Source organism: Bos mutus, chromosome 8 (assembly GCF_027580195.1).
Source record: "Bos mutus isolate GX-2022 chromosome 8, NWIPB_WYAK_1.1, whole genome shotgun sequence".
Taxonomy (NCBI): domain Eukaryota; kingdom Metazoa; phylum Chordata; class Mammalia; order Artiodactyla; family Bovidae; genus Bos; species Bos mutus.
The window spans coordinates 87,744,644-87,767,852 of record NC_091624.1 but is presented as its reverse complement, the minus strand read 5'-3'; the positions used below and the strand labels follow the sequence as shown (position 1 = coordinate 87,767,852).

The 23,209-nt window shown below is 42.0% G+C and overlaps 1 protein-coding gene and 2 pseudogenes across 2 annotated transcripts in view; 2 read left to right on the top strand and 1 right to left on the bottom strand.

Annotated features, from left to right (window-relative positions):
- SLC24A2 (solute carrier family 24 member 2) overlaps nt 1-23,209 on the top strand; it is a 279,119-nt gene that overhangs the window by 5,152 nt on the left and 250,758 nt on the right. The gene's annotated exons all lie outside the window — the stretch shown is intronic.
- LOC102281912 (RAD52 motif-containing protein 1-like) lies at nt 13,142-17,544 on the bottom strand (annotated as a pseudogene).
- LOC138988940 (CXADR-like membrane protein pseudogene) overlaps nt 23,018-23,209 on the top strand; it is a 149,668-nt pseudogene continuing 149,476 nt past the window's right edge.

The window sequence follows — 23,209 nt, the reverse complement described above, 5'->3', positions numbered from 1 at the left end:
AGCTCGTCCTTATAATAAGCAAGTATTACTTGATAGACTTGGAAACTCTCTGTCCTCAAAAGAAAGAAAACCTAGGCACTAAACTTCTTAACCGTCTAGAAACCTGTGATTGCAATGTTCTTTTGAGTTCCTGGCCTGGACCCAATTCAAATGTGTGGGGGTGGGGGTGGGGCTGCTTCCCACATAACACCAAGGAATTCTCAGACACCAGCAGGGTGGCCAAGAATTTAACTCAATTCTGACACTGTCTGCCCAGAGATAGCATCAGTTTTCCTCAGGTTAAGGGTTCATTCCTATAAGACTGCCCTCTCCACCCCCACTTCAGAAGCAAGTCACCAGTCCAGTTTGTTACCTGTGCTTCTGACTGACTATAAGTCAGAGGTTCCAGTGACCCCCTCCTCAGGGGCAATGAATTTGCTAGAGGATCTCACAAAACTAAGAGAAACATTTCATTATTAGATCACTGGTTTATTGTAAAAGGGTACGACTCAGGGACAGCCAGCTGAGGCATGGGGAAGGTAGGGAACCTTCTCCAGGCGCCACTCTCCCAGCATCTCCAGGTGTTCACCAACTCCTGAAGCTCTCTGAACTCTGGCATTGGATCAGGAAGATCCCCTGGAGGAGGTCATGGCAACTCACTTCAGTATTTTTGCCTAGAGAATCCCATGGACAGAGGTGGGCTACAGTCCATAGGGTTGCAAAGAGTCGAACACTACTGAAGCGATATAGCACATACGCACCCATGGAGACTGCATTACATGGGCATAGTTGATCAAATCATCGACAATTGGCGATTGATTTGCCCTCCAGCCCTTCTTGGGCTTCCCTGCTGGCTCAGCGGTAAAGTATCTGCCTGCAATGCAGGAGACCCAGGTCCAGTCCCTGGGTCAGGAAGATCCCTTGGAGAAGGGAATGGCAACCCACTCCAGTATTCTTGTCTAGTGAATTCCACGGACAGAGGAGCCTGGTGGGCTACAGTCCATGGGGCCACAAAGAGTCAGACACGACTAAGTGACTAACACCTCACACCAGTAGGTGGGAAGTGCAGTCTATCTCTCCAACTCATCTGTCCTTGCTGGAAGGGAGTGGGACTGAAAATTCCAACTTTTAATCATCCAGTTGGCTCCATTAGTCACCAGCCCCAATCCTTAGGTGCTTTCTAAAAGTTGCCTTATTAACATAATGAAAGACACCTGTGTCACTCTCCACACTTAGGAAATTCCAGGGGTTTTGGGAACCATGAACTGGGAACTATGAACAAAGCCCAAATATATATGAGAAATGTATTTTGGTCATCTTAATGACCAAATATATATTTCTTATAAATCACAGTATCCAAGTCTGTTTGATCTAGGAATACAGCATGGTGCTATTTTCCTTGTTTTGTTTCCCTCTACTTATGTTAAAGCAAACCCTTCAGTTACTGCATATGATTCAGAGAGTGAAGGAGGCACTTTGAGAGACTCAGAAAGCCCAGTGGATTTTTATTCACAAAGGTCAGGTTGCACATATCTGTTCCCCTTGCTACCCTGGTTTCTCCAGCAAAAAATTCACTTTGTGAATCCTGACAACGTTGAGAGCTAGGAGTTACCACCGCTTCCCTTCCTACTTTCTTCCTTTCTCCTTTTCCCCATCTCATTCATTTTTTTTTTTTTTTTTTTTTTTTTGGTAGAACCAGATAATTTGTATTTTAACTTTAACAAGGAATTAGATTAAGTCACTCTGTGAGGCAACAAGAACATCTTTTTAGAAAAGTCTCTAGTAACAGCATATAGCAGCATTTTGTTTAATTCAGTTTGGCAATCATTATCTTTCAGCTGGAATATTTAGTTTACTTACGTTGATTGTGATTACTATTACATTTCAATTCTTTCCTATCATGCTATTCTGTACTTTCTATTTGTTTTGATCTGTTTCTTTTCATCACTTTTTCTCCTTTTTGTGGGGGTGGATTTTTTTTCTAAGTCTGTTTTTCCCGTTAGTAGTTTGGAATTTATACATCCTATTTCTTTTCTTTTAGTGTTTACCCTAAATTTTTTAATGAATATATTTAACTCAACAGAGTATAAAGCTAGTATCTTTACACTCCTGCTAAACATCCTAAGGGCCTTAGTTAGTGTTAGTCGCTCAGTCGTGTCTGACTCTTTGTGACCCCATGGACTGCAGCCCACCAGGCTCCTCTGTCCATGAGATTTTCCAGACGAGGATACTGGAGTGGGTTGCCATTTCCTTCTCCAGGGGATCTTCCCAACCCAGGGATCGAACCCAGGTCTCCTGCACTGCAGGCAGATCCTTTACCGACTGAGCTACAAGGGAGGCCCTCAGTCAACTCTCCCCCATTGTAAATAATTTGAAGTCTACAATCAAAGTTGTACCTTGGTGTTTCATAACAGTTTTATTGAAGTATAACCTTCACATTTTTAATCCTTCAAATTAGACATTATGCCATCAATGTTTTTAGATATATCTACATTTTTACTAGTTTTTATTGTCCCTTCTTTTTTCATTGTACTTTTCTCTATGGTTTTTTCCTGTACTGACTTACTGTCTTTTTAAGGTCCTTTGGCAAGAATCTGTTAATAGTATCTGCTAAATTTTTATTTGCTCACAGATCTGTTTTACACTTTTGTTCTTGAAGGATAGCTTTGGTGGGTAGAAAGTTATTTTCCCATTCCACTTTGAAATAGCAATAATAATTTCACTGCCTCTGACTTCCATTTTTGCCATTGAGAAGACTGCTGCTGGTGTGAATGTCTCTCCTTTGTAAGGAGTTTGTTCTTTTTGACTACTTTATAAGGTTCTTCTCTTTGTTTCTGGTGTTCAGCATATTCTTGATGCTCTGGCAGGTGTGATTTTCTCACTTATTTATCTCCATTGTGATTCATTGGACTTCCTGAATTTGAGGATTTAGTGCCTCCCACCAATTTGGCCTCTATCTCATTTAGAATTCTGATTGGATATACATTGTATCATCTCAGCCTTCCTCCATGTCTTTAAACCATTCATCTTTTTGTGTGTTCTTCTTTCTTATCATTTTTTTATATCTGCATTCTACTTTCTGATTTTCTCTTCAATTTTATCTAACCTGCATCTGTTTCATTTCTAATTGTTATTATTACATTTTTCCTTTCTAGAAGGTTTTTGTGGCTCAGTTTCACCACCATCATGTTGATTTTCATTGTTTCTTCTTTCTTTATTATTTAATGCCCTCTTTGAATTGGTGATGGACAGGGAGACCTGGCGTGCTGCGATTCATGGGGTCGCAAAGAGTCGGACAGGACTGAGCGACTGAACTGAACTTTAGTTTTCTAAATATACTTATATTTTAATTCATAATTGGTATTTCTAGTGTTAGTATGCTTGCAGGTCTAGTTGTGTTGTTTTATGTTTCATGTGGGGTTGTTTCTTTTTATATTTAATGATTTCTTTTAAAACTTTGAACTTGTATTCTTTGGACTTGACCTGTGGAGCAACACTGAAATCTGGGTTCTAAGTGTATCCCCAGAGAGAGGACTCGTTTGCTTCTCTGTCAAGTGCCTGGGAACTCAACCAACCCGGAATCATTCTAACCTGAATGTTTAACTTTTTTTACCTAGGTAGTATGAATTCAGACTCCAAATCCAGGAATGAGCCCATGGTTGGAAATTCTTAAAGGAGACTATTTTTTTCTTTCTTCAGTAGCACTCAAAACCAAGTCCAAAATAGGCATATTCTACTATGTCCCTTTGGTAGGCAGATTTTTTTCCCCCTCATTCACCCACTAAGAGTGTCAACCCTTCAGGGTTTCTAGTTCATTGGGAGTGGAGGTCTCCCATTGGGAGTGGATGGAGGAGGTCCCCTACTCCCTATCAGGCCTCGTGTTCATAGCTTCTACAATCCATGTCTCTGGCCACTGGGGAACAGCAAATACTGCTTCCTCACCTAATATAGATGGGGAATTTTTAAATACATAAAATATAATATCTAACCTATGTTATGTATTAATATATAATTCATTAGATACATATAATATATATATACCTAGTATAATTTGAGGTGTATATACTGAAAATGATTTCTCTGAATGTTTCATCCATCATATTACCAGAATTATGTTTTAGGCTTTGGATTTGTCAAATGATAGTGCATATAGCAAGGGATGCTAATATGTATTTTAATCGTATACTTTCAGAATGTTTAGTGTAATCTGACAGTGTATATAGTAAAACTCCATATCTACAAAAGATCCTACCAATGGCAAATTTTGAGTCAAATCTAAAAGGCAATTCTAACAGAAATTGTAGATTTGTAGAAGTCTAAGTTGTAGATTTGTTTTTTAAATAATATTTTTGTCAGATACTTAATGTATTCATCATATAGGATTATAAAAACACATCAATATACAAAAAAGAAAATTTTAAATAGCCTCTAATCTCTCCATTTTACCATCCAGAAATAACTATGCACATTTTTGCATTTATTCGTCCAGATTTTTCTCACACACACACACATACTCTCACACATGCACATACACACATATATACCTAAATAAGTTGAAATGATATTGGATATGTACAACTTTAAACTTACATTGACTATATACCATTTTAGTATTTTTTAACTTGGCTTATTGTGAGCATTTCCTCATATCATTAAATATTTTTCAGAAACATGTTCACTGGTTAGCATTATCATAAAATAGTTATTTTTATATTATATTTCACTACTATAAAAGATACTACAGCTAACAGCCTTATACATGTATTTTTTATTTTGGAGAAGCAGAAATTCTGAGACAAAGTTTCTGAGCTTTTTAAAGTTTCTGCTTGGTTGCTACATCTTTGGTAGTGTTAACTATTACCATTCTTAATGTTCACCAGTTTCATAGGTAAAACAACATTTCATTGTTTTATGCATTTCTTTGATTAATCGGGAGGTTGAAAATATGTTTTTTGATAATTAAAATTTTCACTTTATTGCCCAATTTCCTATGTGTCTTTTGCATCACTTTTAAAGTTTGCTGTGATGACACAAAGATCTCTTACAAACATATGCTGAGAATCACTAACTTTAGCAGCATTTCCCCACATTTCCACACCTAAATCAAGGCAGGAAGTTGCTGCAGTTTTTGTTTTAAAGGATGAATTATTCTGAAGAGGGAGGCCTTGTGACCCAGGAGTTAAGAAATGATGTTCCCAGGGACTGGGGTGTAGCCCTGGCCATGTGACCTCAGTGGATCCTGTACCTCCTCGGACCCTATCTCCAAATCTGGAAAATGAGAGATTTGACCCATATCACCTAAAAGATTACTTTAGCCTGTCATTTCTGTCCTCAGAGGCTCTCATCATTACAATGCGAAATACTCTAACCTTGCCAAAGTGACAATCTAACACGTTTACCTAAAACAGATTCTCACCATGCCCATAGCACCAAAGTCTTTTCCTAACCCGGCTTCCTTGTAGTATTTTCACTCAAATGATTTAATTGACTTGGCTAAACAGTCATTTTTGCTTAAGCATTACTGTGGGAGGCTGTTCTCCCAGGCAGACAGGAGAACAACTTGCATGGGAGAAAACTGTTTAAAGTTCCCTGCAGGACTCTACACCTCCTCACCTTTGCAGCTCCTGGCAGTGGAAACCCTTGGTGGCAGTTGCATGTGTGTCCCTGGGTCACTGGTCTCTCCTGATCTCCCCACAGTCGAAAGAGAGAGATCTGAAAACTGGACATGTGCTGAAAGATACTACGTCCTTACCACATCAATATTCTGAAACAGATACCATCTCCATCTGCACAGCAGGAACCTGAGGACCAGAAAACATAAATGACTGCCTAAGGTCCAAATTTAGAGGTGTTAAACTGCATTTAACACGACTGAGCACGCACACCTGTCTGACTCGTAAATGCATGCTGGTTCTCTTAGAGCTTCCCTCTGGGCAGTTGGGAATGAAGACAAAACAAATCTCCAAATTAGATGCACATTTCATATTGTGTGTGTGTGTGTGCGCGCACACTAGGTCACTTCAGTCATGTCCGACTCTTTGTGACCCCATGGACTGTAGCCTGCCAGGCTCCTCTGTCCGTGGAATTCTCCAGGCAAGAATACTGAAGTGGGTTGCCATTCCCTTCTCCAGGGGATCTTCCTGACCCATGGATTGAACCCGGGTCTTCTGCATTGCAGGCAGGTTCTTTACCATCTGAGCCACCAAGGAAGCTGCTCTGTTAGTCAGTGACTTTCAAATATTTTTTACCACAACCCCCACTAAGAAACATATTTTACATCTTGACTCAGTATATACACACACCCATGCACATACACGTACATATGTATATGTTTACATATACATATGAAAATAAAACCTAAGTGGGAGGCAGTTATATATATATATATTATATTTTCTATTCTACTGCAAATACTAGTTTCAACCCTAAAATAGTTGCATGACTCACCAATGGGTTGTGACGTAAGTTTTTAAAAATATCATGTTAAGAAATTCCTATTTCCTCCTTTTTCTTAGTGGGGCTGCCCTGTAGGGATATCTCTCTGATCAAGGGGGCGAATAGGGACAGAAATCCAAACATCACTCTACTGGACAAGCTGCCTGCTGTGGTGTGGGACTGTGGCTTCCCAGAGGAAAGGGTACCTTTTCTTAATTCCACAAAGGTAGCCCTTTATGCTGGAGGTGTCTTTGCTCCTCACCCACTCTGGCTCTGACACTGACTGATTGCAGGGTAAGGAAGGTGCAGATCAAAGCTTGATGTGCTTGCTCCCTGAGCCTCAGCTCATCCTTGGTTCCCGATGAGCTTGTCGTCAGGTGGAAAAGAAATGTGGATGAAACGGGCATGAAATCAGAGAGAAGCAGAACTTGACGAGATGGACGAAGCTGCATTTCAATTAGGTTGGTTACCGTTTTATGAAGGATTGGATTTGTAAACCAAATGATGCAGGCACAGTTCGTGTCCTGGTAAAAGCTGATGGGTCTGGAAAAGTTCTTGGCACCAGACTATATTAATGCCATGTTTACAGCTTTAAAGGATGCACTCAGAATCTTGCATTGACAGGAAGCAAGCCTGGGGAGATGGTGTCCCCTTCATCCCCAAACACTGGCTGTCTAACCTTGGTCCAGGAGCTTTGCCCCAAGCATCTCCTATGAAAATGAAGGGGCTGCCTTAGCTCCACGGTCCCCATGAGCTCTGATACTCTGAGCATCTTCGTTAATGGGAAAGAAACAAGTATACGTCTGTACTTATGGACTGACCTACCAAAGAGGTGGTCAGGTCATGAAGCCCTGAACTTATCACCTTCAGAGTCCTTTTCCAAATAAGAAGGCCAATTAAAGGAGATTAACCCTTTGAAGGGGTAATGTGGGCTTCTTTACCCGTCCATAGGATGTTCTTAGAAAGGATCGAAAGTTGCTGGTGCTATGTAAATAACTTTCTCTTTTACTGCTTGACGGACTTTGAGCTAGGTAGGCTGGTTACAAGTAGAAATACAGGTTTCCCCTTCAGCAGCCTGATTCCTCCCACTTAAACTGTCATCTGTTGACCTAACCACTCGTAGGCTGGGTCAGTTTCATTTTTCCCTGACACCTGATAGCAATGAAAAAGATGGTGAACCACTTTTGTTATTACAGGTGTGTGGTGGGCGCTGAGCATTGGTGCATGTGTTCCAGGAATCTGAGACTTTGTTTCCTGAAAGGGAGGATGACAATTAAGGGTTAACACAATAGAATTATTATTTAAGACTGGGAGTGTGACCCTCCTTGCTGTGTGATCTTGAGCAAGTTACTGAACCTGTCTGGGCTTATGTTTGTTTATCTATAAGAAAAATAGTAGGCTTTCCCTCAGAGGGAAGCTATGAATTTTGATGCAATTGCACAGGAAAAGTGATTAACAGAATACGGTCCCACCCAGCCACGTATATTCTACTCCTGGTCTCTTTTCCTCTGAGTCCCTCCCATTTGCTGTTAGCCTGTTCTCCCTGAGTCCTGTCGTTTTGGGACCTTGCCTCAGCCCCTAGGTCCTCTTCTCTCTGCCTCACAAGCAGCCAGATGAAGGAGCAATTCTCCAACTAATCCCTAACTAATAGTCAAATCCTCAGTGTTCGGACTTGAACCTGCTTTCCCTCTGTTCTTGCAGAGGATTAAGAGAGAAGCAGTTTCCCTGTTATGAAACCGAACCTCACTCAACTACGAAATTCTCTCAAGCCTTCCTGTCACTGCCCTGTAAATGTATTTACTCTTTTCTTATAGACATCATCAGTATTTAATCTCAGCTTGTCACATCTCCATCCGATCGTGGCTGGGCCTTATGTTTGCCAGCATCTGAGTTTTCTGCCTTGGATCAAATTACTCTTCTTGACTCTGGAACTAACCAATCCCATATGCAATATTTGGTGTTTCACTTGGTACCAAGGGTAGAAAGGAAAAGGGTACTGAATACCTGTTGGAAGGTTACTAATGGTGGTGGTGAGGTGTTCATGATTAAAAAAAAAGTCTGGGTGTAAATCAGTCATAAAACTTAGTGGCTTATGTAGGAGAAGACAATGGCAATCCACTCCAGTACTCTTGCCTGGAAAATCCCATGGATAGAGGAGCCTGGTAGGCTGCAGTCCATGCGGTCGCAAAGAGTCAGACACAGCTTAGCGACTAAACAACAACAACAAAGTGGGTGTGGAGTGGTATCTCATTGTGATTTTGATTTGCATTTTCTTGAAGGACGATGATGTTAAACATCTTTTTATGAACTTCTTGGCTACTTGTATATCTTCTTTGGGGAAATGTCTGTCCACATCCTTTGCTTACTTAAAAATTGGGTTATTTGCCTAACTTCTGAGTCTGAGTTCTTTATATATTCTGGATGGAAGTCCCTTACCATATATGTGATCATAAATTTCTTCTGTTCTGTGGAATAAGGAGTATGTTGCGTGGATGGGGCAGCTTCTAGACTGGGACCATTTCTGTGCTGTTGCATATTGTTCTCCCGGCATCAATTTAGTGCTTTGGAACCTTGGATCAACCCTAAAGCTGCCTGTTCCCTTAAGTTAGTCTTGGGAAAAGCTTGATCCCCTTGAAGCTAAGGACTGGAGGAGGATTTAGGGGTCATTTGAGGTTCAGGACTTGTTGATTATAGAGAACCTGGGAACATGAATCTACTTGAACACTGGACCCAGGATGTTCGTTGTCTAGTTGCTACATCACCCTTTTAAAGGTACTGCTGATCCTTCTCTGTATTGTCTACAAGTGTTTCTTATTATCAAATCCCTTTCCCAACATATTATCCAGGAGCCTTGTCAGGAAAGCAGTCAAATCACAGTCCTTCATTCTCAGATGTGAACTTTGCTTACATGATGTTGTTTGAACCTTGGTACTTAGCTTTATAGATCTTGGTTAGGGGCCAATCCTGCCCATCTACCCGCTCTGTCCCAAAGCCTATAACTTTTCCCACTCCAGGTCCTGGGAGCATTTGCATCCATTTTGAACAAAGCTTTATAAGTATATGGAGCTGCATACAGTAAATAATAATAATACTAGTAATGATCTACTTTGTCATTGCCTAGCATGAATTGTAATTGCACAAACCTAATTAATGAGCACACTCCGAGGGTAAACAGAACTTGGCCATGCAATCCTGCTGTGCACAAAAATGCCCAGTTGATTCAAAGCTCCAGTGATTTTCAGGGGGTCCAGGAAACATCCCCCCTCTTGCTGCTAGCTTGCTTCAGCTGCACAGTGACTGCTGGCATGGTGGATGGAGTTTGGGGGCTGTGAACAAGAGGCTGATTTATTTAAATAGGTTCAGATGTGACAGGCTGCTCATTTGATGCTTACTTTGAAGGGCCATCACAAATCTGCTGTTTTCTGCTGCCTTTTATTTGAAGTACAATTAAGTAGATAGCCACAAATAGCTCTGACCTTGAAAGTCTAAGTAAAGGTGAGAAGTGAGAACAGGCTTAGGAAACATATGTTTTGGCATCTTAATGCTCTGCAAGTCACAGACACTTAAGAAAAATAAATAGAACAGGATAAGATAGTGTTGTGCTTTAGGAAGAAGAATTGAAATGCCCTGGGAAATAGCACCACATGCTTTGCTGGTGGATAATCAAAAACTGTGCTAAAAATTAATCCAGCTCTATCTCATTTCACTGTGTGGCTCTGGGAGACCAGCCCCAAGTGAGTGGTATTGCCAGTGATGCTCAGCCCATGATCACCTTGGATCTGAGTTTCTGCCAAGTGCCTCTCCTGAGCACTGCCTGCTTCCTCTCAGCAGCCCCAATACATGCTTTAGGTTATTTGTTTTTAGTAAAATTGCTCAGAGTCTCATATGACCATTTCAGTTCAGATTCTTGCAAATGTGAATCACAGATTGGACCCATAGTTGAATAGCTTGTTTTGGATATGATCAGCATGGAGCTTCTCATTAAAATTATTAAGGTCCTCAGAGTTGGGTTATAGAGGTTTAAAGAGGTTTTTTTTAAGCTACCTGAAAAAAAATAATATTAAGTATTTTGTGTTCTGTGAACACCTCTTTTCTCTCTTTAACCTTAACCTGACCCAGCAGTTAAAAAATGTTTGTCTGAGTATCTTTCTGACTCATTGGATGGTCATTGTTAAATTTTAGTTTTTATACACCTCTTTTTAAATATGTTTATGTTCCTACAACCTCATTAAATGCTCTGACATTTCATGAGTTATATGTGTTTATCTGTCCCCAATTTTCTACATCAAAAAATGAGAGCAGATGGCTTTTCTGTTGTCTCATAGGATAGTGTGATAATTAATGAGGGGATATCTGAGCTCACGTTCGAATGAAACCACAGACATGAAGAGACAGTGGCAAGTGCTGAGTGAGAATATTAAAAAAATAGGATTAGAGTGATTTCAAGCACATTTTTAGTGTAGGGTTCAAATAAATTGTCTTTAGAGAAGGAATTGCTTGAATGTGAACATCCTGAAAAACTGTTCATGAAGTCAGCTTGAGAGATCAATAAAGCACTTTCTGACAATCTATATTTGTATATAATTGCAGTCCCATAAACTTCCACTTATCTGGAAGTTCAGTATCTAGATGTCCATAACAGAGCCAAGATCCAAAGTCAAAAGGACTTTTGAGCAACCAAATACCAATTTTGAGCAACTCAAATACTTTTGAGATACCAGAAGATTGATGTTCTAATTTTAGACACTTAATCATAAAACAGCTTCTTGAGACTCTTTATAAGAGTCTGTTTATTTTATCATATACAAAATTCAAATAAATTAAGTTGCCTGATTTTCCAGCCATAAAGAATTTAGAAGCAGCAAATGTGAATTGTTTGGGCAGGGGCTGGACAGGGTTCTGAGTTGGGTTAGACTCCTGTGTGCACAGTGACCGCCAAGTCTGTGCTATGCCAAGTTGCTTCAGTCGTGTCCAACTCTTTGCAACCCCACGGACTGTAGCCTGCCAGGTTCCTCTGTCCATCAGATTCTCCAGGCAAGAATACTGTACTGGGTTGCCATTTCTTCCTCCAGGGGATCTTCCCAACCCAGGGATTGAACCCGCGTCTGTTATGTCGACCTGCATTGACAGGAAGATTTTTTACCCCTACCACCACCAGGGAAACCAGATAGCCAAGTCTGCTACTGGCCTATTCAGTGTTTCTAAGCAGGTTAAAAAAGGCTCCCTGCTCTGAGCAGACCTATTAGAAAAGCACACACACCCCTCAAGTGTACAGCTCTATAGGTGCAGGACTTGATGAGCAGAAGACATGTTTGTGCAGAGAAAGGTGCCATCTCCTCTGTGTAGGCAGATACAGGGCCTCCCAGGACTCATGGCCTCTCTTCCTCCTCAGCCATGTGGCTCCAGGCAGTACACGTATAAAAGGCATATGTTGCCTCGTGGGACTTCCCAGGTGGTTCAATGGTGAAGAATCCGCCTGACAATGCAGAAGATACAAGAGGTGCAAGTTCCATCCCTGAGTCGGAAAGATCCCCTGGAGAAGGAAATGGCAACCCACTCCAGTATTCTTGCCTGGAGAATTCCATGGACAGAGGAGCTTGGTGGGGCTACAGCCCACGGGGTCACAAAGAGTCAGACATGACTGAGCAGGCACACACACACATACATACACATGCTGCTCTGTAGATCACATCAGTATGATGTTCAGTGGCAACAAGAATCAGAAGAACTACAAAACCATACAGAAATATATCCATTGGGAGTAACTGCAAATCCAAAACAGAGTGCTTTACCTTTTCATGACAGCTATGGATGTGAAAGTGTTATAATGAGGATAATACCTACAGAAACATTGAGAGAGTCTGAGTCGTGTTCAGTGAGCCTTGTGCTAGAGCCTTAAAGCTTTCATGACAGGTTGTAGGGTAGGAGAGGGATGTCCTACATATTTATGTAACTGGTGACATGACTCAGGTTGATGATGATGGCAGCTTGGCCAGTGTGGCCACAACAGAGGCACTGAAAAGTCATCATATTCTGGATCTCTCTTGAGGGTAGAGCTAACAGCATTTGCTGATGGATTAGATGCAGGGTATGATAAAAAGAGAGAGAGAGAAATCAAAGGTGATACCAAAAGTTTTGGCCTAAGTAACTGGATGAATGGAACTGCCATTTATTGAGATGGAAAGACTTCAAAGGAGCAGGTTTCAAGTGGAAGATAGGAGTTAAATTTTGGATTTAAGTCTGTGGTTTAAATGGTTAAGTTAAACACTAAATGGTATGTTGAGTAGGCAGTTAGAGATGAGTCGGAAATTCAGATTAGAAGTGCACGTTCGGAAATCATAAGACTCTAGATAGTGTGTAAAGCCATGGGACTGAAGAAAATCACCTGGGAGTGAATGTAGATAAGGAGAAGAGGTTGAAGACTTGAGTCTTGGTGTTTGCAGCATTGAAATGGGAGAAAAAGGAGTAGGAGCCAGCAAAGGAGCCTGAGAAGTGGCAGCCAGGGAGGAAAGAAGAAAACCTGGAGAATGGGGACGCCAGGTGAAGAATGCATTTCAAAGGAAAGGAAGTGATTACATCAATTGGTGACCCAGTAGGGTGAAGACAGAGAACTGAACATCAGATTTAGCCTTGAGGAGGTCACTGGTTATTTGACAAGACCAGTTTTGGTGGAGTGAGCTGGGCGAAAACCAGGGTAAAGTGGATTCAAGGAATGAGCAAGTAGGAATTAGAGATACCTGTAAAGGGAAACAAATAAATGGGTGCAAGCCAGGAGAAAATTTTGGTTTAAAAATTGTCTTAAGTGGAAGAAAGAACAGCACATTTGTGTGGTTGTAGCAATGACATAACCGGAGAAGGCAATGGCACCCCACTCCAGTACTCTTGCCTGGAAAATCCCATGGACAGAGGAGCCTGGTACACCGCAGTCCATGGGGTCGCTAAGAGTCAGACATGACTGAGCGACTTCCCTTTCACTTTTCACTTTCATGCATTGGAGAAGGAAATGGCAACCCACTCCAGTGTTCTTGCCTTGAGAATCCCAGGGATGGGGGAGCCTGGTGGGCTGCTGTCTATGGGGTTGCACAGAGTTGGACACGACTGAAACAACTTAGCAGCAGCAGCAGCAATGACATAGCAAAGCGGGGAGATCGGAAGATGCAAAAAGGGGAAGATTGTTGTGGCCATGCCCCTAAGTGGGAAAGGAATAGGAGATTCAGGGTACAAATGGGAGGGTTGACTTAGTAAGCGGGGAAGCCAGGTAATGGCACAGCTGCAGGTAATGAGTGAGTATGTTGGAGAGATTTGTGGACGTTCTTCTTTTGTTTCAGTTTTCTCAGTAAAATCGGAAGCAACAGAGTTCCAAAATTTGATTGGAAAGTGCTCTGATGAGTAATAAAAATCATCTGTCGATCATACAGACATTCAACAAAATGAAGTTGCGTGAATCAGACTAACTTACAAAAATCTGTCCTGCTTGGGAAGCCAAGAAGCAGAGTGATTAACATTAGCCCATCTTATTTTTAAAAGACCACTTTTTTTTTTTTTTTTTTAAACTACAGGATACAGCAGGGCATTTATCTGCAGTCAGTGGCCTAAAGGGTGACTTTCTCCCTCCCTCAGGGGCCCAAGGTATGCCAGTACATGGTTTATGGTAGAAATATAGAAGTCAGTGAAACAGAAGCTTTATCAGGACAGGAATTTATTTTGTTCACACTCGAATCCCTATTACACAGAAGTGTACTTCTGTGCTCAGAATAATAGATGCTCAGTAAACAATTACTGAATGAATTATTGATGGCAAACCAAGGGCAACCAAAGCATTTTTCACTTTAAAGGATGGTTACCAATTATTTTAAGTGATCTGTTGCTACATTCTCAATTTTTCATCTTTCAAGCGAGAGTGTCCATATGGCTGCATTGCTGCCTTTTTTTTTCTTCCAAACACTTTATTCTCGAAAACTGACTGCAGAATATTGCTTATAGCTCTGTTTTTATGGGATAATTTCAGAGGCTTTTACTCCATAAATTCACTTTGCAGTTGAAAAGCTGGCAGAATCTCTGTGCAGAATGAAAATCTGCTCTCTGATCTTATCTGGTCCAATCTCATTATTAAATGGTTATGGAGATCATAGAGTTTAATGGGTAAAATGCCGGGCACCATCTGTTGGCATGTTGGACACCTATACCGAGAAACCAGATATGGTTGTGGAATTTCAAAACAAGGTCCTCTGATATTTAAGTTACGCCAACTTGCTACCATATGGCAGGCATAGTAAGAAAGACTCAGAAGCTAAGTGGAAGTTTATGCTTTATATTCCAGGTCTAGGTGCCTGTTTATGGTTGTCTTTTGTTTGATTTTCTTGATAAACTGTAGGACCTCCAAGTAAGCTCATTGTTCTTGATTTCCCTTTGCTCGACAAGATGCAAGTCTCAACATAAATCAGTACGCTGCATATTGATCGCTATCTTGACACAAAATAGCTGTGCAAGCACTTTTTACAGTCTCTCCCAGGAGCCTCCGAGGAAAGGTGCATTGCAGGATGGGGTAAGCTAATGAGGCAAGGTGAAGAGATGATTATACTGCAGTAGAACTAGAGGATGTATTCTAGTTGCAGCTTGCCTTATCAGCAGGAATTATCAGTGAGCCCCAATGATTGGTAAGGTGTAAAATAACTGTCTTGAGGTATTGGACGTGGTGCTCTTTAAGAGGAATCAGCTTCCCTACTGAAAACAAACCAAACCTGGCAGGGGTCTCCCCTCCCCTTGGGCCCTCAGGCCCATAATCCAACTCCATTGAATCACGATGTATGCTACTCCCATAGGAAATTTCGGTCCCAAAGACCACAGAAGGAAACCATACTCTCTTGTTCCTTTTTAGCAAGGACAGTTGATTTTCCAAATAATGCTATATTCTAAATCTTAGGTTTATTTGTTTTTCATTGAAGACTGATGGGGAACAAACTAGAGAAGGTCAGAATTTCACATGAAATAGTCCCAATTGCAAGTCCAGTACAGCCTTCTGACTCTGCCGACAGGTTGCTGATGGTTGTTCTTTCCTTCCCTCTTCCAGAGGAAAGCTTGTGTCATGTTCATGGGGATGAGCAAAGGGTGACGGGGTCTGGGGTTGATAGGCCCTCCTTGGGTCTGTCTTCTTTACCAACTCACTTCAGGCAAAAGGCTAGACTTAGCTCCATGGGCAGGTCATAGGTTATTTTCTTTTATGCTCTATAAACTAATTCTTCCTGTTTTTTTGGGGGGGGTTCAAAAACCTTTATGATCTTAGAAATAAGAACTAAGGAATGATGCAGTAAAAGCTGTGGAAACAAAACTGTTCAATCACAATATGATTAAATAGGAAGGCATTAAGGAGGGATCAAAGTGAGTTCAAACCGGGGATAGATACCACTGGACTATACAGGAAATGTCATATTAGAAGCGAGGCAAGTGTCTACTACTTGGGACCAAAATTCTACCAGATACAATGAACAAAGCTTTGGAGAGAATTTTACTGGCCTATGTACCTTTTGGACTACACAGCTTCCCTCAAGGCAAACTACAGCCACCAGGCTTTTCAGTTTAAGGAATTCTGAGTGCATATAAGGAACACCATTTGCATATTCAGTTCAGTCGCTCAATCATGTCCGACTCTTTGCAGCCCCATGAACTGCAGCACACCAGTCCTCCCTGTCCATCACCAACTCCCAGAGTTCACTCAAACTCACGTCCATTGAGTCAATGATGCCATCCAGCCATCTCATCCTCTGTTGTCCCCTTCTCCTCCGGCCCCCATCCCTCCCAGCATCAGAGTCTTTTCCAATGAGTCAACTCTTCACATGAGGTGGCCATAGTACTGGAGTTTCAGCTTTAGCATCATTCCTTCCAAAGAACACCCAGGACTGATCTCCTTTAGAATGGACTGGTTGGATCTCCTTGCAGTCCAAGGGACTCTCAAGACTCTTCACCAACACTATAGTTCAAAAGCATCAATTCTTTGGCACTCAGCTTTCTTCACAGTCCAACTCTCACATCCATACATGACCACTGGAAAAACCATAGCCTTGACTAGACAGACCTTTGTTGGCAAAGTAATGTCTCTGCTTTTGAATATGCTATCTAGGCTGGTCATAATTTTCCTTCCAAGGAGTAAGCGTCTTTTAATTTTCATGGCTGCAATCACCATCTGCAGTGATTTTGGAGCCCAGAAAATAAAGTCTGACACTGTTTCCCCATCTATTTCCCATGAAGTGATGGGACCAGATGCCATGATCTTAGTTTTCTGAATGTTGAGCTTTAAGCCAACTTTTTCACTCTCCTCTTTTACTTTCATCAAGAGGCTTTTTAGTTCCTCTTCACTTTCTATCATAGGGTGGTGTCATCTGCATATCTGAGGTTATTGATATTTCTCCCGGCATTCTTGATTCCAGCTTGTGCTTCTTCCAGCCCAGCATTTCTCATGACATACTCTAAAACCACAATCTGCAGTTTCTGGAATCCATCTGTCTTAGCCTTCTGAATAGCAAGCTTCTGGGTTTTCTTCCTTTTCATAAGGAGTGATAATGGCCCTTCTTTCAAGTTATCCAAAGGTTCCTCAGCCATGCCAACTCCTGGACTTCTGCACTCGTAGGATGGCAACACCACCTCTAAAGCACAGAAGAACTTCAGGCTTTGCCTCTGAAGAGGTGCCACAATATCTTCATTTTCCCTTTCTTCTTCAGGGTCAGAAAGATCCTGAAGCTTGATGATCCTTTTTGACCATCCATTGAAACCAAAGTAGTAATTTGCCAATTCTTGGCATCTGGAGCTGTTTAGGGCAAGGGCGTTGTGTTGAACCACCTTATGTTGGGTGCCAAGACGAAATCTTCCCTGGAGATTTCTGGAAAAGCTGCTTCTGGTTGCATGCCTTTTGGGCTCTGTGAGCATCCCTCGCTGAATAAAACTTGATGACGGCATAAAATCCAGGACCGGCCACTGCTGCGTTTGGGAAGACTTGGACCGAATACAGAAGGCCGAACTGGGAGAAGACTGTGAACAGAGAATGAAGGCCTCGGCCATGGGTCCAGAGCTCAGTCCCCACACAAGCAAGGTTTTGTCACTCCCTGTGGGAACCGCAAAAGGTACCAACTCCGCCATCCTACTGTCACCACCTCTTCCTGTTTGATATTGAAATTACCCTAACATAGACACAGTGGTGAAATCTCAAGTTTCTCTGGTATGTCTAGATCTTTGTCAAGATCTTTACCGGGTTCTTTGTGATTTTAAAAGACTGAAAAATCCCATTGGCATATGGGGGTATATGGGGGTATCTCTTTATTTCAGTTCTGAGTTTCACCTTTCCTTCAAGCTGTTTTTAGACTATCAAAGGATTGTTTCTGTTTTGTATCCACTTTCTGACAAAGAAAAAAACAACATTAGGTGATCATTATTTAAAGCAAGAAGAAGGAAGAGGAAGAAGGGGAGGAGAAGAGGCAGAAGAAGCCAAATAAAAGAAATTACTCTAGAATTTTTTTCCTTTTCTCTTTGCAGCTAAATTTATGAATCAGTGAAGTTTTCTGAGTGTTGATAATATTTTAATGCCACCATTTATTTTGCAACCGTGCTTAGTTTTGTCCAACACATGTATACCTGTGGCGGATTCATTTTGATATTTGGCAAAACTAATACAATTATGTAAAGTTTAAAAATAAAATAAAATTAGAAAAAAAAAATCCTCAGTTTTATCAGCATGCACCGTGCTAAATGCATGACAGACCCTTGCTTGCCTCTTGGGGTACAAAGATAAATGAGACACAACCCTTGCCTGCAGATAATTTACAATTTACCATCATTTGGCCCGTCGGTTGTTCCAGTTGTGAGTTGGCCAATTGAGTACATTGACTGCAGTATTTTGAGGTAAGCATTTCTTTCTTTTCTTTTTTCTCTTTTGGCCACATCATGTGGCTTGTGGGATCTTAGTTCCCTGACCAGAAATTGAACCCAGGTCCTCAGCAGTGAAAACACAGAGTTCTAACCACTAGACTGCCAGAGAATTTTCTTTTTTTCTTTTTTTCATTTCTGTTTTTAGAGGTTGCAGTGGAAGCCTGAGGCATGGATTCCAAGCTCTAGTCTTACTCATTTGTGATACCATTGCCCTCTCCCCTCACAGTTTCTCCTGAACTTGTACTTTTTCTAGGAGGACTCTAGAAAGGTGGTCTTTCTCTGCCTGAGATGAACACATTTGGGTCAAGACCTCTTCCAAAGAGCCTAGTCTGAAATAAAACCAGAAAAACAAAAAATAAAAATCTGGTTTTCTAGTTCCAGAATAATCTGGACCTCCAGTATAATCTTTAGTGCTTGCCAAAGGGAAATTATTATTTAGTCACTAATTCGTGTTCAACTTTTTGCAGCCCCATGGGACTGCAGCATACCAGGCTTCCCTGTCCTTCACCATCTCCCAGAGCTTGCTCAAGATGCATTGACTCGGTGATGTTATCCAACCATCTCATCCTCTATTCGCCCCCAGTAAGTTAGTTGTCACCTAATAACATTCGGAGAAGGCAATGGCACCCCACTCCAGTACTCTTGCATGGAAAATCCCATGGACAGAGGAGCCTGGTAGGCTGCAGTCCATGCTTAGGGTCAGACACGACTGAGCGACTTCACGTTCACTTTTCACTTTCATGCATTGGAGAAGGCATTGGCACCCCACTCCAGTACTCTTGCCTGGAAAATCCCATGGATGGAGGAGCCTGGTAGGCTGCAGTCCATGGGGTCGCTAGGAGTCGTACACGACTGAGCGACTTCACTTTCACTTTTCACTTTCATGCATTGGAGAAGGAAATGGCAACCCACTCCAGTGTTCTTGCCTTGAGAATCCCAGGGATGGGGGAGCCTGGTGGGCTGCCGTCTATGGGGTCACACAGAGTCGGACAGGACTGAAGTGACTTAGCAGCAGCAATAACATTCTTGCCCAAACTAAGAGCCTACCTGCATCATTCTGTGCCTGGACTCCTGATCTGTGTAAACTGGGAGATAATAAATGGATGTTTTTGTAAGCCTTGACATTTGTGGAAATGTGTTATACTGCAGTAGAAAACTAATCCACCCATGATAGCAACATGAAATAAAGAGCTATCCAAAAATACTGGAATATCAATAGCTAGGTTTTGAGTATTTTCAAAGAATCACCACAGAACATTTAAGCCCATGATTTCCCTCTTCTTGGAAATGCTTTGGAATTTTCTTTTTCTCTTTGTTTCTATAGTTCAAAAAAGGCCTCCTCTACAGAAGGACACATCCATGTGTTTAGGGATTTATGTATCCAGTATGTATTATATATCAACTGTGTATGTGCCTGGCACTCAGGTGGGAATTTGGAGGTGAACTCTGACTGAAGCATGGCCATCGCACACCAGGAGCTTACATAGATGTGAAAGCAGATCATTGCGTATAGTTTGGATGCTCAAGTTTGAAGATTACAGCTGATGACACAGTGCACAGGAAGCAGTAGCATTTGCCTCAGTGATCTGCCATGGGCAGGAGCCTGGCTCTCGGCCCAGTGGACTCATAACCCTGATTGTAATGGCCCATTGCAAAGGGATTGTCTCTTGGAGGTGGACTTACGTTGCCCAAGCTCATTATGACTGCTCTCTATTAATACAAATCCAATTAGAGCCCATTAAAATACAATGAGAGCTACATCTCTAAAATCGAAAGGAAAGCCCAAATCAACAAATCAGTGCCTTATTATCCCCCAGTAGACAAGTACTTAGAAAACCAAATTATCATAATCAGGGTGACAATATATCAATTTAAAATGAGGAATTAAACTGTCAAGTTGACTGGTCTGATGTGGCCTCTGTCAGATGATAGCATCACCATGGATTCAAGAAGTGATGCTTTGAGAAAACGCTTGACAGACTCTTACCGCAGCTGGGAGGACCTTACCGAGCAAAGAGAAACACTTGCTCAGCCAAGATTTCTCTACCCTTGAGAGCCCTTGGACAGGCCTGGCCAACTCCATCTCATTGCAATACTTTAGCCTCTCTGTGCTGTACCTGACCACCTGTTCACACTGTATCTTCATAACAGGGTACAATATAGACTGTTAAGTTTCATCTTAGTTACAGTCACTTTCAATTCTCCTTCTTTAAGGTTACTCCCAAGTCATTTTGTTTTGAATTTGGGATTTTCCTGTACTTTTTACTCCCACATGACAGACAGTCCTCTGGCTTTGTGTTCACAGAGGGCTAATCAATACAAGTGCTGTAGTAGAGGGGTACAGAGGGTTCTATAGGAACTTGGGACAAAAAGAAGCTAACATTTACTGAATTCCTGCTAAGGACCAAATACTGTGGCAAGCATTCTACATGCATCACTCATGTGATCTGTGATAACCCCATCGTGTAGTAATTGGGGATTAAGGAACTTGCTCATAGTTATAGAGCAAGAAGTAGGGCCAGGGTTTAAGCTTAGGGCATCTGAGCCCAGAGCTTATGTTCTTAACTGTGTCTCTTTAGTCTTTTAGTCCTCATATCCACTCTGAATGATGCAGAGGTATATCTGACTGGGCTCAGTTGCAGAAAACAGAGGCCACTCTATTAGAGAAAGAGGGTCTTAATGGGGGACAATATGCCAGCAAATTTGGAAAACTCAGCAGTGGCCACAGGACTGGAAAAGGTCAGTTTTCATTCCAATCCCAAAGAAAAGCAATGCCAAAGAATGCTCAAACTACCACACAATTGCACTCATCTCACACGCTAGTAAAGTTATGCTCAAAATTCTCCAAGCCAGGCTTCAGCAATATGTGAACTGTGAACTTCCTGATGTTCGAGCTGATTTTAGAAAAGGCAGAGGAACCAGAGATCAAATTGCCAACATCCTCTGGATCATGGAAAAAGGAAGAGAGTTCCAGAAAAGCATCTATTTCTGCTTTATTGACTATGCCAAAGCCTTTGACTGTGTGGATCACAATAAACTGTGGAAAATTCTGAAAGAAATGGGAATACCAGACCACCTGATCTGCCTCTTGAGAAATTTGTATGCAGGTCAGGAAGCAACAGTTAGAACTAGACATGAACAACAGACTGGTTCCAAATAGGAAAAGGAGTTTGTCAAGGCTGTATGTTGTTACCCTGTTTATTTAACTTATATGCAGAGTACATCATGAGAAACGCTGGACTGGAAGAAGCACAAGCTGGAGTCAAGATTGCCAGGAAAAATATCAATAACCTTAGATATGCAGATGACACCACCCTTATGGCAGAAAGTGATGAGGAACTCAAAAGCCTCTTGATGAAAGTGAAAGTGGAGAGTGAAAAAGTTGGCTTAAAGTTCAACATTCAGAAAACGAAGATCATGGCATCTGGTCCCATCACTTCATGGGAAATAGATGGGGAAACAGTGGAAACAGTGTCAGACTTTATTTTTCTGGGCTCCAAAATCACTACAGATGGTGACTTCAGCCATGAAATTAAAAGACGCTTACTCTTTGGAAGGAAAGTTATGACCAACCTAGATAGCATATTCAAAAGCAAAGACATTACTTTGCCAACAAAGGTCCGTCTAGTCAAGGCTATGGTTTTTCCTGTGGTCATGTATGGATGTGAGAGTTGGACTGTGAAGAAAGCTGAGCGCCAAAGAATTGATGCTTTTGAACTGTGGTGTTGGAGAAGACTCTTGAGAGTCCCTTGGACTGCAGGGAGATCCAACCAGTCCATTCTGAAGGAGATCAGCCCTGGGATTTCTTTGGAAGGAATGATGCTAGAGCTGAAACTCCAGTACTTTGGCCACCTCATGTGAAGAGTTGACTCATTGGAAAAGACTCTGATGCTGGGAGGGATTGGGGGCAAGAGGAGAAGGGGACGACAGAGGATGAGATGGCTGGATGGCATCACTGACTCGATGGATGTGAGTCTGAGTGAACTTCAGGAGTTGGTGATGGACAGGGAGGCCTGGCGTGCTGCGATTCATGGGGTCGCAAAGAGTCGCACATGACTGAGCGACTGATCTGATCTGATCTGGGTGCTTACAGAAATCACTGGGAGGGTGAAAGGAGCAGGCTGTGTCTCTAGGAATGACTCCCAGAACCCCTCAGTAAGACTGGTCTGCCCAGAGAGCTGCTGTATCTGCCACAGTCAGGAAGGTGAGCAATCAGGAAGCCACCATGGGAACTTGTGCATTATGCACCAAGTCACCAGTGCCTCACCTTTTATTCAGTAGTTATGATCCTAGTCATTAAAAACCACAGGTTAATTAAAAAAATTCTCCCCATGATTTCCAGGAGAAAGAGAAGAAGTAGCAATGATATAGCCTCTCACTCTCACCTTCTCAGTGTTATGTGAGTCTCTGCTCAGCTAAACCCAAATAGCACCCTGTACCCTAGCTGCAAGGGAGGCTGGAAATGTTGTTTCTGACCTTTGCAGCTCAGGAAGGTGTACTAGATGGAACCAATGGGACAGATGCTGAATGCCAGTCCCTGTGTCAGTGAGGAGTCCCAGGCTCAGAGGGGGATGTGCCTCAAGTCACATGATGAGAGAGGTGGCTAGCCAGGCTCTCACTGAATTTGTGATGCTCTAAACTCTGTGTTCACTGTCCTCTCCACTGCCTAACTCAGCCTGGTAAGGGAATGAGTGCTTATGAGGGCTTCTTCTTGGAGAACCTGGATTTTGAAGGAAGGGTGGACTGTGGTTCCCGGAAGGTAGGCAGTGGGGCAGGGTCCTTGGAGGCATGTGAATCCTTCCTCCTAATCTGCCACTTTGACCCCTTTTTCAGAATCTCAGAGGAATCAGTGCTGTGGCTTACTGTGGTGAAAGCTAAG